The 16,528-nt window shown below is 43.7% G+C and overlaps 1 protein-coding gene across 1 annotated transcript in view; it reads right to left on the reverse strand.

The window, feature by feature from the left end:
* Positions 1–1,241: 1,241 nt before the first annotated feature.
* LOC106589972 (uncharacterized) overlaps positions 1,242–16,528 on the reverse strand; it is a 230,297-nt gene continuing 215,010 nt past the window's right edge. The window contains exons 14-15 of the transcript XR_014383054.1: positions 1,521–1,685; positions 1,242–1,318 (exon numbers count right to left, since the gene is read on the reverse strand). The gene's annotated coding sequence lies outside the window, so the exon portion shown is untranslated. The remainder of the gene's footprint in view (positions 1,319–1,520; positions 1,686–16,528) is intronic.

Here is a 16,528-nt window from a genome sequence, read left to right on the forward strand (position 1 = left end):
ACTGCTTTTTGGGGGGGTGAGATGAGGGCAATAGAAGGGAGGCTCCTGAATGCTTGTTTTGGGGTGAGATGAGGGCAATAGAAGGGGCTCCTAAATGCGTGTTTTGGGGTGAGATGAGGGCAATAGAAGGGAGGCTCCTGAATGCTTGTTTTGGGGTGAGATGAGGGCAATAGAAGGGGCTCCTAAATGCGTGTTTTGGGGTGAGATGAGGGCAATAGAAGGGAGGCTCCTGAATGCTTGTTTTGGGGTGAGATGAGGGCAATAGAAGGGGCTCCTAAATGCTTGTTTTGGGGTGAGATGAGGGCAATAGAAGGGGCTCCTAAATGCTTGTTTTGGGGTGAGATGAGGGCAATAGAAGGGGCTCCTAAATGCTTGTTTTGGGGTGAGATGAGGGCAATAGAAGGGGCTCCTAAATGCGTGTTTTGGGGTGAGATGAGGGCAATAGAAGGAATGCAGATGTCAAGAAAGAAAACAAGTAGCATGATGCAGAAACTATAGTATTTACAAAGACTGCATATACTGTAAGTAGGAGCAGATCAGCCTATAGTTTACATAAAATTAGGACACAAAACTGCAATGCGTTTGGACTACAAGAGTATTTTTCAGACAGCTTTGTTTTGGTATTGCCGGATAGAGAGGTAAGCGGGTGGATTAGCCGTACCTCTGCTCTTAGCTACTTAACCCTCCTTATCGTAAGGGCCAATCAGCCTAATGAAATAAGTCCCCTTAGATAATCTTAACTACACTCTTACAAATAAACAGTGATATCTACAACCTAAAAGGGTTATTTTGATGTCCCTTTGAAGAACCCCCTTTTTTGGTTCCAGGTAGAACCCTTTTGGAAAGCATGTAGAACCCTTTCCATAGAGGGTTCTACGTGGATCCTAAAAGGGTTCTTCCTGGAACCAAAATGGGTTCTACCTGGAACAAAAAAGGCTTATCTTATGGGGACAGTTGAAGAAACCTTTTTACTAAGAGCGTAGACTCTCCTGGCTAGATGGACCCCACCACCACTCTACACCAACCTGACTGTTGTCATAGTAACGTGACTGACTGTTGTCATGGTAACGTGACTGACTGTTGTCATGGTAGCGTAACTGCCCGTTGTCAAGGTAACGTGACTGACTGTTGTCAAGGTAACGTGACCGACTGTTGTCAAGGTAACGTGACCGACTGTTGTCCAGGTAACGTGACCGACTGTTGTCAAGGTAACGTGACCGACTGACAGTTGATCATCTCACCTCATCTCCAGCACTTCCTGTCGACTGTCCTCGTACTTCCTCTGCCACTCCAGTACCTCCTTCTCCTTGGACACGATCTGAGAGGGAGGAAGAGAAAACTTTATTAGCTGCAGTTCATGTACACATCAGAAGAAAAACTATGAAGGGATCAGTCTGTATAAAGGTAAACATTTGTATGAATATGACTACTACTGAATGACAAGCTGTTCCTCCAATACAGTAACATTCCTACAATGGATATGAATTTGACAGTAGTGAGTGGTGCGGGTAGAGGGGCACCTCTTCTCGTGCGATGCCCAGAGAGTAATCTAGGTTTTTGGGTAGGTACGGGCTCTCCCTCTCCCTCTCCCCGTCTCCGTAGCCCGCCGTCCGGGTGTAAAGGGAACTCTTAGTCACCATGCTGTCCCTGTCCACTGTTGATGACATCACTTCTCTGTCTCTCTGCTGCCCAGGTCACGCGTCAGGGAAGAGGAGGATGAGGGGGGGGGGGGGGGGGAGAGAGACAGGTACAGACAGTTAGTTAGGTATCTGGTTGATCTAATGGTGGGTTCTGGTAGGGGAATCAGCAGGGAATGTGCAGGACATCTGGAATCCTTCAACCAGGATTTCTGGAAAAAAAAAAACTGTGAAAGTTACCTGCAATTTTAAAACCCTACAGACAACATAATACACTCTTTATAGGATCCTGAACTAAACCAAACCACCATGCAGCGTCGTATTGGATCAGAACCCTACAGACAACATAATACACTCTTTATAGGATCCTGAACTAAAGCAAACCACCATGCAGCGTCGTATTGGATCAGAACCCTACAGACAACATAATACACTCTTTATAGGATCCTGAACTAAACCAAACCACCATGCAGCGTCGTATTGGATCAGAACCCTACAGACAACATAATACACTCTTTATAGGATCCTGAACTAAACCAAACCACCATGCAGCGTCGTATTGGATCAGAACCCTACAGACAACATAATACACTCTTTATAGGATCCTGAACTAAACCAAACCACCATGCAGCGTCGTATTGGATCAGAACCCTACAGACAACATAATACACTCTTTATAGGATCCTGAACTAAACCAAACCACCATGCAGCGTCGTATTGGATCAGAACCCTACAGACAACATAATACACTCTTTATAGGATCCTGAACTAAACCAAACCACCATGCAGCGTCGTATTGGATCAGAACCCTACAGACAACATAATACACTCTTTATAGGATCCTGAACTAAACCAAACCACCATGCAGCGTCGTATTGGATCAGAACCCTACAGACAACATAATACACTCTTTATAGGATCCTGAACTAAACCAAACCACCATGCAGCGTCGTATTGGATCAGAACCCTACAGACAACATAATACACTCTTTATAGGATCCTGAACTAAACCAAACCACCATGCAGCGTCGTATTGGATCAGAACCCTACAGACAACATAATACACTCTTTATAGGATCCTGAACTAAACCAAACCACCATGCAGCGTCGTATTGGATCAGAACCCTACAGACAACATAATACACTCTTTATAGGATCCTGAACTAAACCAAACCACCATGCAGCGTCGTATTGGATCAGAACCCTACAGACAACATAATACACTCTTTATAGGATCCTGAACTAAACCAAACCACCATGCAGCGTCGTATTGGATCAGAACCCTACAGACAACATAATACACTCTTTATAGGATCCTGAACTAAACCAAACCACCATGCAGCGTCGTATTGGATCAGAACCCTACAGACAACATAATACACTCTTTATAGGATCCTGAACTAAACCAAACCACCATGCAGCGTCGTATTGGATCAGAACCCTACAGACAACATAATACACTCTTTATAGGATCCTGAACTAAACCAAACCACCATGCAGCGTCGTATTGGATCAGAACCCTACAGACAACATAATACACTCTTTATAGGATCCTGAACTAAACCAAACCACCATGCAGCGTCGTATTGGATCAGAACCCTACAGACAACATAATACACTCTTTATAGGATCCTGAACTAAACCAAACCACCATGCAGCGTCGTATTGGATCAGAACCCTACAGACAACATAATACACTCTTTATAGGATCCTGAACTAAACCAAACCACCATGCAGCGTCGTATTGGATCAGAACCCTACAGACAACATAATACACTCTTTATAGGATCCTGAACTAAACCAAACCACCATGCAGCGTCGTATTGGATCAGAACCCTACAGACAACATAATACACTCTTTATAGGATCCTGAACTAAACCAAACCACCATGCAGCGTCGTATTGGATCAGAACCCTACAGACAACATAATACACTCTTTATAGGATCCTGAACTAAACCAAACCACCATGCAGCGTCGTATTGGATCAGAACCCTACAGACAACATAATACACTCTTTATAGGATCCTGAACTAAACCAAACCACCATGCAGCGTCGTATTGGATCAGAACCCTACAGACAACATAATACACTCTTTATAGGATCCTGAACTAAACCAAACCACCATGCAGCGTCGTATTGGATCAGAACCCTACAGACAACATAATACACTCTTTATAGGATCCTGAACTAAACCAAACCACCATGCAGCGTCGTATTGGATCAGAACCCTACAGTCGTATTGGATCAGAACCCTACAGACAACATAATACACTCTTTATAGGATCCTGAACTAAACCAAACCACCATGCAGCGTCGTATTGGATCAGAACCCTACAGACAACATAATACACTCTTTATAGGATCCTGAACTAAACCAAACCACCATGCAGCGTCGTATTGGATCAGAACCCTACAGACAACATAATACACTCTTTATAGGATCCTGAACTAAACCAAACCACCATGCAGCGTCGTATTGGATCAGAACCCTACAGACAACATAATACACTCTTTATAGGATCCTGAACTAAACCAAACCACCATGCAGCGTCGTATTGGATCAGAACCCTACAGACAACATAATACACTCTTTATAGGATCCTGAACTAAACCAAACCACCATGCAGCGTCGTATTGGATCAGAACCCTACAGACAACATAATACACTCTTTATAGGATCCTGAACTAAACCAAACCACCATGCAGCGTCGTATTGGATCAGAACCCTACAGACAACATAATACACTCTTTATAGGATCCTGAACTAAACCAAACCACCATGCAGCGTCGTATTGGATCAGAACCCTACAGACAACATAATACACTCTTTATAGGATCCTGAACTAAACCAAACCACCATGCAGCGTCGTATTGGATCAGAACCCTACAGACAACATAATACACTCTTTATAGGATCCTGAACTAAACCAAACCACCATGCAGCGTCGTATTGGATCAGAACCCTACAGACAACATAATACACTCTTTATAGGATCCTGAACTAAACCAAACCACCATGCAGCGTCGTATTGGATCAGAACCCTACAGACAACATAATACACTCTTTATAGGATCCTGAACTAAACCAAACCACCATGCAGCGTCGTATTGGATCAGAACCCTACAGACAACATAATACACTCTTTATAGGATCCTGAACTAAACCAAACCACCATGCAGCGTCGTATTGGATCAGAACCCTACAGACAACATAATACACTCTTTATAGGATCCTGAACTAAACCAAACCACCATGCAGCGTCGTATTGGATCAGAACCCTACAGACAACATAATACACTCTTTATAGGATCCTGAACTAAACCAAACCACCATGCAGCGTCGTATTGGATCAGAACCCTACAGACAACATAATACACTCTTTATAGGATCCTGAACTAAACCAAACCACCATGCAGCGTCGTATTGGATCAGAACCCTACAGACAACATAATACACTCTTTATAGGATCCTGAACTAAACCAAACCACCATGCAGCGTCGTATTGGATCAGAACCCTACAGACAACATAATACACTCTTTATAGGATCCTGAACTAAACCAAACCACCATGCAGCGTCGTATTGGATCAGAACCCTACAGACAACATAATACACTCTTTATAGGATCCTGAACTAAACCAAACCACCATGCAGCGTCGTATTGGATCAGAACCCTACAGACAACATAATACACTCTTTATAGGATCCTGAACTAAACCAAACCACCATGCAGCGTCGTATTGGATCAGAACCCTACAGACAACATAATACACTCTTTATAGGATCCTGAACTAAACCAAACCACCATGCAGCGTCGTATTGGATCAGAACCCTACAGACAACATAATACACTCTTTATAGGATCCTGAACTAAACCAAACCACCATGCAGCGTCGTATTGGATCAGAACCCTACAGACAACATAATACACTCTTTATAGGATCCTGAACTAAACCAAACCACCATGCAGCGTCGTATTGGATCAGAACCCTACAGACAACATAATACACTCTTTATAGGATCCTGAACTAAACCAAACCACCATGCAGCGTCGTATTGGATCAGAACCCTACAGACAACATAATACACTCTTTATAGGATCCTGAACTAAACCAAACCACCATGCAGCGTCGTATTGGATCAGAACCCTACAGACAACATAATACACTCTTTATAGGATCCTGAACTAAACCAAACCACCATGCAGCGTCGTATTGGATCAGAACCCTACAGACAACATAATACACTCTTTATAGGATCCTGAACTAAACCAAACCACCATGCAGCGTCGTATTGGATCAGAACCCTACAGACAACATAATACACTCTTTATAGGATCCTGAACTAAACCAAACCACCATGCAGCGTCGTATTGGATCAGAACCCTACAGACAACATAATACACTCTTTATAGGATCCTGAACTAAACCAAACCACCATGCAGCGTCGTATTGGATCAGAACCCTACAGACAACATAATACACTCTTTATAGGATCCTGAACTAAACCAAACCACCATGCAGCGTCGTATTGGATCAGAACCCTACAGACAACATAATACACTCTTTATAGGATCCTGAACTAAACCAAACCACCATGCAGCGTCGTATTGGATCAGAACCCTACAGACAACATAATACACTCTTTATAGGATCCTGAACTAAACCAAACCACCATGCAGCGTCGTATTGGATCAGAACCCTACAGACAACATAATACACTCTTTATAGGATCCTGAACTAAACCAAACCACCATGCAGCGTCGTATTGGATCAGAACCCTACAGACAACATAATACACTCTTTATAGGATCCTGAACTAAACCAAACCACCATGCAGCGTCGTATTGGATCAGAACCCTACAGACAACATAATACACTCTTTATAGGATCCTGAACTAAACCAAACCACCATGCAGCGTCGTATTGGATCAGAACCCTACAGACAACATAATACACTCTTTATAGGATCCTGAACTAAACCAAACCACCATGCAGCGTCGTATTGGATCAGAACCCTACAGACAACATAATACACTCTTTATAGGATCCTGAACTAAACCAAACCACCATGCAGCGTCGTATTGGATCAGAACCCTACAGACAACATAATACACTCTTTATAGGATCCTGAACTAAACCAAACCACCATGCAGCGTCGTATTGGATCAGAACCCTACAGACAACATAATACACTCTTTATAGGATCCTGAACTAAACCAAACCACCATGCAGCGTCGTATTGGATCAGAACCCTACAGACAACATAATACACTCTTTATAGGATCCTGAACTAAACCAAACCACCATGCAGCGTCGTATTGGATCAGAACCCTACAGACAACATAATACACTCTTTATAGGATCCTGAACTAAACCAAACCACCATGCAGCGTCGTATTGGATCAGAACCCTACAGACAACATAATACACTCTTTATAGGATCCTGAACTAAACCAAACCACCATGCAGCGTCGTATTGGATCAGAACCCTACAGACAACATAATACACTCTTTATAGGATCCTGAACTAAACCAAACCACCATGCAGCGTCGTATTGGATCAGAACCCTACAGACAACATAATACACTCTTTATAGGATCCTGAACTAAACCAAACCACCATGCAGCGTCGTATTGGATCAGAACCCTACAGACAACATAATACACTCTTTATAGGATCCTGAACTAAACCAAACCACCATGCAGCGTCGTATTGGATCAGAACCCTACAGACAACATAATACACTCTTTATAGGATCCTGAACTAAACCAAACCACCATGCAGCGTCGTATTGGATCAGAACCCTACAGACAACATAATACACTCTTTATAGGATCCTGAACTAAACCAAACCACCATGCAGCGTCGTATTGGATCAGAACCCTACAGACAACATAATACACTCTTTATAGGATCCTGAACTAAACCAAACCACCATGCAGCGTCGTATTGGATCAGAACCCTACAGACAACATAATACACTCTTTATAGGATCCTGAACTAAACCAAACCACCATGCAGCGTCGTATTGGATCAGAACCCTACAGACAACATAATACACTCTTTATAGGATCCTGAACTAAACCAAACCACCATGCAGCGTCGTATTGGATCAGAACCCTACAGACAACATAATACACTCTTTATAGGATCCTGAACTAAACCAAACCACCATGCAGCGTCGTATTGGATCAGAACCCTACAGACAACATAATACACTCTTTATAGGATCCTGAACTAAACCAAACCACCATGCAGCGTCGTATTGGATCAGAACCCTACAGACAACATAATACACTCTTTATAGGATCCTGAACTAAACCAAACCACCATGCAGCGTCGTATTGGATCAGAACCCTACAGACAACATAATACACTCTTTATAGGATCCTGAACTAAACCAAACCACCATGCAGCGTCGTATTGGATCAGAACCCTACAGACAACATAATACACTCTTTATAGGATCCTGAACTAAACCAAACCACCATGCAGCGTCGTATTGGATCAGAACCCTACAGACAACATAATACACTCTTTATAGGATCCTGAACTAAACCAAACCACCATGCAGCGTCGTATTGGATCAGAACCCTACAGACAACATAATACACTCTTTATAGGATCCTGAACTAAACCAAACCACCATGCAGCGTCGTATTGGATCAGAACCCTACAGACAACATAATACACTCTTTATAGGATCCTGAACTAAACCAAACCACCATGCAGCGTCGTATTGGATCAGAACCCTACAGACAACATAATACACTCTTTATAGGATCCTGAACTAAACCAAACCACCATGCAGCGTCGTATTGGATCAGAACCCTACAGACAACATAATACACTCTTTATAGGATCCTGAACTAAACCAAACCACCATGCAGCGTCGTATTGGATCAGAACCCTACAGACAACATAATACACTCTTTATAGGATCCTGAACTAAACCAAACCACCATGCAGCGTCGTATTGGATCAGAACCCTACAGACAACATAATACACTCTTTATAGGATCCTGAACTAAACCAAACCACCATGCAGCGTCGTATTGGATCAGAACCCTACAGACAACATAATACACTCTTTATAGGATCCTGAACTAAACCAAACCACCATGCAGCGTCGTATTGGATCAGAACCCTACAGACAACATAATACACTCTTTATAGGATCCTGAACTAAACCAAACCACCATGCAGCGTCGTATTGGATCAGAACCCTACAGACAACATAATACACTCTTTATAGGATCCTGAACTAAACCAAACCACCATGCAGCGTCGTATTGGATCAGAACCCTACAGACAACATAATACACTCTTTATAGGATCCTGAACTAAACCAAACCACCATGCAGCGTCGTATTGGATCAGAACCCTACAGACAACATAATACACTCTTTATAGGATCCTGAACTAAACCAAACCACCATGCAGCGTCGTATTGGATCAGAACCCTACAGACAACATAATACACTCTTTATAGGATCCTGAACTAAACCAAACCACCATGCAGCGTCGTATTGGATCAGAACCCTACAGACAATATAATACACTCTTTATAGGATCCTGAACTAAACCAAACCACCATGCAGCGTCGTATTGGATCAGAAAGATGCCCCACACCACAGCCAAACTCTATATGCAAAATGAGGCAGCCTCTGCATTGATGGTAGATACAAAGTGGGATCCTTGGGACTTCCCTACTCTAAACCTAACCTTAACCCCTACCCTAACCTTTGCCTAACCCTAACCCCTACCCTAAACCTAAACCTAACCGTAACCCCTACCCTAAACTTAACCTTAACGTTAACCCCTACCCTAACCTTTGCCTAACCCTAACCCCTACCCTAAACCTAAACCTAACCGTAACCCCTACCCTAACCTTTGCCTAACCCTAACCCCTACCCTACCCTAAACCTAACCCTAACCCCTACCCTACCCTAAACTTAACCTTAACGTTAACCATAACCTTTACCTAAACCTAACCCTAACCCCTACCCTACCCTAAACCTAACCCTAACCCCTACCCTACCCTAAACCAAACCTAACCCCTACCCTACCCTAAACTTAACCTTAACGTTAACCATAACCTTTACCTAAACCTAACCGTAACCCCTACCCTAAACTTAACCTTAACGTTAACCATAACCTTTACCTAAACCTAACCGTAACCCCTACCCTAAACTTAACCTTAACGTTAACCATAACCTTTATCTAAACCTAACCGTAACCCCTACCCTAAACTTAACCTTAACGTTAACCATAACCTTTATCTAAACCTAACCGTAACCCCTACCCTAAACTTAACCTTAACGTTAACCATAACCTTTATCTAAACCTAACCGTAACCCCTACCCTAAACTTAACCTTAACGTTAACCATAACCTTTATCTAAACCTAACCGTAACCCCTACCCTAAACTTAACCTTAACGTTAACCATAACCTTTACCTAAACCTAACCGTAACCCCTACCCTAACCTTTGCCTAACCCTAACCCCTACCCTAAACTTAACCTTAACGTTAACCATAACCTTTATCTAAACCTAACCCTCTACCCTAAACTTAACCTTAACGTTAACCATAACCTTTACCTAAACCTAACCGTAACCCCTACCCTAAACTTAACCTTAACGTTAACCATAACCTTTACCTAAACCTTACTTTAGCTGTTTGAAATGTGAACTTCAATGGGGTTACATCAGAGTTATACGTCCCAAGGATCCCTCTTAGATTTTTCCCTGCAATGATGCCCCTGGAGATTTGAGCAGCTGGTAGCAACATAAGCAGTCGTCAATCCCAGAGCTGTGGCCCTGTGATTGGCTGAAGCTGCAACAGCTTGGCCGTGATTGGGTCCAGGCAGGGGAAAGAGGCGGTATTGCTGGGGGAGGGATAGGAATAGGTTAGCAGATAGGGTTGTGGTGGTCAGCCGGTAATTGACTGTTAATTAACATCAACACATTTAGAATCTCCTAGCTTCCACACACAGCCTACAAGCCACTGATGAAGACCTTTGGAACATCTACATTATAAAAAGTAGAATAAATCCATGTAATATATCCTACACCTTCACAATAAATCCCTTATTTATTTTAGACAGGTCTAAAGAAGCATGATATTACAAAAATTTGTCTATTTCATTTACATTTTAGTAATTTAGCAGACGCTCTTATCCAGAGCGACCTACAGTAGTGAATGCATACATTTCATACATTCTTTTTTTGGTACTGGCCTCCCCGTGGGAATCGAACCCACAACCCTGGCGTTGCACACACCATGCTCTACCAACTGAGCCACAGGGAAGGACATGAAAGCATACTCTGAGTTGTCCTTATGTTAGGTCTTGATCTGGTTCTATGCCATATGGCTGTGGGCTACACTAGTTCATTTAGCAGGTCCTGATCTGGCTGTGGGCTACACTAGTTCATTTAGCAGGTCCTGATGTGGCTGTGGGGCTACACTAGTTCATTTAGCAGGTCCTGATGTGGCTGTGGGCTACACTAGTTCATTTAGCAGGTCCTGATGTGGCTGTGGGCTACACTAGTTCATTTAGCAGGTTCTGATGTGGCTGTGGGCTACACTAGTTCATTTAGCAGGTCCTGATGTGGCTGTGGGCTACACTAGTTCATTTAGCAGGTCCTGATGTGGCTGTGGGCTACACTAGTTCATTTAGCAGGTCCTGATGTGGCTGTGGGCTACACTAGTTCATTTAGCAGGTCCTGATGTGGCTGTGGGCGACACTAGTTCATTTAGCAGGTCCTGATGTGGCTGTGGGCTACACTAGTTCATTTAGCAGGTCCTGATGTGGCTGTGGGCGACACTAGTTCATTTAGCAGGTCCTGATGTGGCTGTGGGCTACACTAGTTCATTTAGCAGGTCCTGATGTGGCTGTGGGCTACACTAGTTCATTTAGCAGGTCCTGATGTGGCTGTGGGCTACACTAGTTCATTTAGCAGGCAAGATTAGCTTAGAATTCCGTGGCATTATTTTATAGTATGAAGAATACAATTGAACAAAGCTGAATAAAACAGAAAGGATATTTTCTCCAAAAGATTTGAGAGAGTGCTATTCTGTGTTGAGCATTTAACAAAGAAAAAGTTATTTATGTAACTTTAGTTGTGATACGAACGTCGAACTATATGTTTAGAGGTCTAATACATTGTAAGGCTGCATGATGAAACTCTAATGATGATTTGAATAAAGTTGCATGAAAGGCATGAGCTCTGTTCTGTTTTTTTGCGCAGGCTGTACACACTTCATCAGTCTCTCATTCACAATTTGACAAGCACTTGATAATGCCTCGAATTTCCCAGTAGTATCCCTTTAGTGTGGCCGCAATGCCTTCTAAAAAAATAATCCATGCCTTTTGTGGCCAGTGGCCGTTGTGCCCTTGGGCTGAATATAATAATTATAATTCCCTCTCAGATATCCTGGCTCTCAGATATCTCACTTCTTATTAGCCAATGCCCGTTAAGTAAATCGGGTCTTTCTCACAGGCTACAAGTGAAGACAGACACATTTGGGATGCAACTGCACGTGTCCTTATCGAATTCCAAGGCGCATATTGAAAATGTTGGAAGAACTGTCAACATTTACTCTTCAGTCAGCCAACAAGATGAGTAGGCCTAACGAACTGGAAAAGCACTAGCCTATGTCAATCTACTATCCCCCATAGTACCAAAGTCGACCTATTCTATAGGTCAACTCGTCCTTCTGTGTGAGAAATAAATATTCCAAACACACGCCTGGGAACGTTGTGGGATGCGATAGATTACAAATTAATACAGCCAATAAAATCAAAAAAACCTTTAAAATCAATGAGGCTGATGCAACAGATGAGACCATTTAGCTTAAAATGTTGATAAACAATAAGGCAATTTTTTAAACATTATAAACTCAGCAATGCGCACACGGCTGTAGGCTATAAGCACGAATGTTCCACAATGCAATCAATTAGCGTGTTAACAGCATTCTTAAAAAGTGACCGCAAATGCGATTTATGCATGTAAGGCTTTTATTATAAAGCTGAATTTTTTTTGGGGTGGTGAAAATTATCTTTGCCGAATTTGAAACTCGCGCACTTTGTATGTACGCCAGTTAGACTCTACATCCCTTGTAAAGTGGATTCATGTGTTCATTTTATGAAGAAGTTAGTTGCGATACAAACCTTATCGAAAAATATATAGACCTATGGGCTAGGTTACATGAGGTGTGAGACTATGATGTGAAAAAGTCGCAACAAAAAAAAGGAATGCGCTGTTTCTTGTCTTACTGCACACAAGCTGGGAATCATTCACAAGTGATAGGACAATATTGTCACCCATTAGACTATTCTTGTTTTAATCTTGTCTTGACATGTACTAAATAATATATGTGTGAAATTTGTTTTGATTTAAAATGGACTATTATCATGCACCTGTATCGAAACAGGTAGAGGGGGGGGAAATACATGTCATCTATGCACTTAAATAGTGAATGGAGGAGGCTTTTCTGGTGGTTCAGAACACATACTGCTCCAAAAAATAAAGGGAACACTTAAACAACACATCCTACATCTGAATGAAAGAAATAATCTTATTAAATACTTTTTTCTTTACATAGTTGAATGTGCTGACAACAAAATCACACAAAAATAATCAATGGAAATCCAATTTATCAACCCATGGAGGTCTGTGGACGTCGGGCCCTCATACCACCCTCATGGAGTCTGTTTCTGACCGTTTGAGCAGACACATGCACATTTGTGGCCTGCTGGAGGTCATTTTGCAGGGCTCTGGCAGTGCTTCTCCTGCTCCTCCTTGCACAAAGGCGGAGGCAGCGGTCCAGCTGCTTGGTTGTTGCCCTCCTACGGCCAACTCCACGTCTCCTGATGTACTGGCCTGTCTCCTGGTAGCGCCTCCATGCTTGGGACACTACGCTGACAGACACAGCAAACCGTCTTGCCACAGCTCGCATTGATGTGCCATCCTGGATGAGCTGCACTACCTGAGCCACTTGTGTGGGTTGTAGACTCCGTCTCATGCTACCACTAGAGTGAAAGCACCGCCAGCATTCAAAAGTGACCAAAACATCAGCCAGGAAGCATAGGAACTGAGAAGTGGTCTGTGGTCCCCACCTGCAGAACCACTCCTTTATTGGGGGTGTCTTGCTAATTGCCTATAATTTCCACCTGTTGTCTATTCCATTTGCACAACAGCATGTGAAATTTATTGTCAATCAGTGTTGCTCCCTAAGTGGACAGAAGTGTGATTGACTTGGAGTTACATTGTGTTGTTTAAGTGTTCCCTTTATTTTTTTGAGCAGTGTAGTATGCCTAGCCTATAGAAAGCTGATGGGATCCTCTTCTTTTTAATAGAGGCCATCAAAAATGATTTTTTTCTCACGCAATTACATAGCCTATAGAAATGTTGCGCAACATGGGCTCTCATGAAGTGTTTGATTCGATTTTTGGTTACAGATGCGTTGATGGGCCTCCCGAGTGGCACATCGGTCTAAGGCACTGCATCTCAGTGCTAGAGGCGTCACTACAGACCCTGGTTCGATTCCAGGCTGTATCACAACCGGGCCGTTATTGGGAGTCTCATAGGGTGGCTGCAGAATTGGTCCAGCGTCATCCGGGTTAGGATTTGGCCGGAGTAAACCGTCATTATAAATAAGAATTTGTTCTTAACTGACTTGCCTAGTTAAATAAAGGTAAAAAATAAGACATGTTTTTTCATCATAACTCATGTTACTGCTCACGTCACAATGTGAGAGGAAGTTGATCATATTTTTATTAGGCGTAAACGATCCCGTGAAAACACTTCCTTTCCTTTTCTAACATGGAACCAGTTTTAAAGTATTAAATCCAACTTCCTTAAGTAGTGTATGTCTCCACTGCCCACAGGTTAGGGTATCTGACAGGGTTTACCATAGAACACACGTTCCGTAGTGATTGGCCTCTACGGCAAAGCATCTGCAGGTCATCAGAAAACCAACAAAAATCCAACATGACCATAATTGTAATAAAGAAACGACAACTCTAGTCACCTGAAATTTCTGAACATAGAATCCAACCCAGAATCTGATTACGACATGACTAACTATTAACTTTATTGACCCCCCCCCCCCCCCCCCCCCCCCAACCCCACAAACAGCCTTGAATGGTTTAATCCTCCCTATGGGGGATAAGAGGATGAGTTGATTGAATTGGGGCCTCATGGGGGTGTAGGGGATTTACAGCCCCACTAATATAGTAGTCCCATAGAGAGGTGTTGGGTCTACCTGTCCGTTTTATTGCTTCTTTAAATCAGTACAACAGTTTTCAGCTGTTCTAACATAATTGCAAAAGGGTTTTCTAATGATCAATTAGCCTTTTTAAAGTGATGAACTTGGATTAGCTAACACAACGTGCCATTGGAACACAGGAGTGATGGTTGCTGATAATGGGCCTCTGTACACCTATGTAGATATTCCATTAAAAATCTGCCGTTTCCAGCTACAATAGTCATTTAAAACATTAACAATGTCTACACTGTATTTCTGATCAATTTGATGTTATTTTAATGGACCAAAAATTTACTTTTCTTTCAAAAACAAGGACATTTCTAAGTGACCCCAAACTTTTGAACGGTAGTATAGGGATCTGGTCTAAAGTAGTGCACTATACAGGGCTCTGGTCTAAAGTAGTGCACTATACAGGGCCCTGGTCTAAAGTAGTGCACTATATAGGGCTCTGGTCTAAAGTAGTGCACTATACAGGGCCCTGGTCTAAAGTAGTGCACTATATAGGGCTCTGGTCTAAAGTAGTGCACTATATAGGGCCCTGGTCTAAAGTAGTGCACTATATAGGGCTCTGGTCTAAAGTAGTGCACTATACAGGGCCCTGGTCTAAAGTAGTGCACTATACAGGGCTCTGGTAGGTCTTTATCTCAGTCCTAGTCATTATGACATAAAGCGTTGTTCTGCCAGGTAAGATACTTTACATACAGGAAAACTGTTTTATCCTCCATCTCCCTCCCTCCCTCGCTCTACCCCCTCCCTCCCTCCCTCCCTCTACCTCCCTCTACCTCCCTCCCTCCCTCCCTCTACCTCCCTCTACCTCCCTCCCTCCCCCCCTCTACCTCCCTCCCTCTACCTCCCTCCCTCCCTCTCCCTCCCTCCCTCCCCCTCCCTCCCTCCCTCCCTCCCTCCCTCCCTCCCTCCCTCCCTCCCTCCCTCCCTCCCTCCCTCCCTCCCTCCCTCTAGCCGTGACGAGGGGGGTAACAGGGCAGTAGGGGAACAGTGAGGAGGGGGGTAACTGGGCAGTAGGGGAACAGTGAGGAGGGGGTAACTGGGCAGTAGGGTACTTGGGCAGTAGGGGAACAGTGAGGAGGGGGTAACTGGGCAGTAGGGGAACAGTTACGAGGGGGTAACTGGGCAGTAGGGGAACAGTGAGGAGGGGGTAACTGGGCAGTAGGGTAACTGGGCAGTAGAGGAACAGTGACGAGGGGGTAACGGGGCAGTAGGGGAACAGGGCAGTGGGGGAACAGTGATGAGGGGGTAACGGGGCAGTAGGGGAATATCGAGGAGGGGGTAACAGGGCAGTAGGGGAACAGTGATGAGGGGGGTAACAGGGAAGTAGGGGAACAGTGAGGAGGGGGGTAACAGGGCAGTAGGGGAACAGTGAGGAGGGGGGTAACGGGGCAGTAGGGGAACAGTGAGGAGGGGGGTAACGGGGCAGTAGGGGAACAGTGAGGAGGGGGTAACGGGGCAGTAGGGGAACAGGGCAGTAGGAGAACAGTGAGGAGGGGGGTAACGGGGCAGTAGGGGAACAGTGAGGAGGGGGTAACGGGGCAGTAGGGGAACAGTGACGAGGGGGGTAACGGGGCAGTAGGGGAACAGGGCAGTAGGGGAACAG

This window comes from Salmo salar, chromosome 28 (assembly GCF_965601325.2).
Source record: "Salmo salar chromosome 28, fSalSal1, whole genome shotgun sequence".
NCBI lineage: Eukaryota > Metazoa > Chordata > Actinopteri > Salmoniformes > Salmonidae > Salmo > Salmo salar.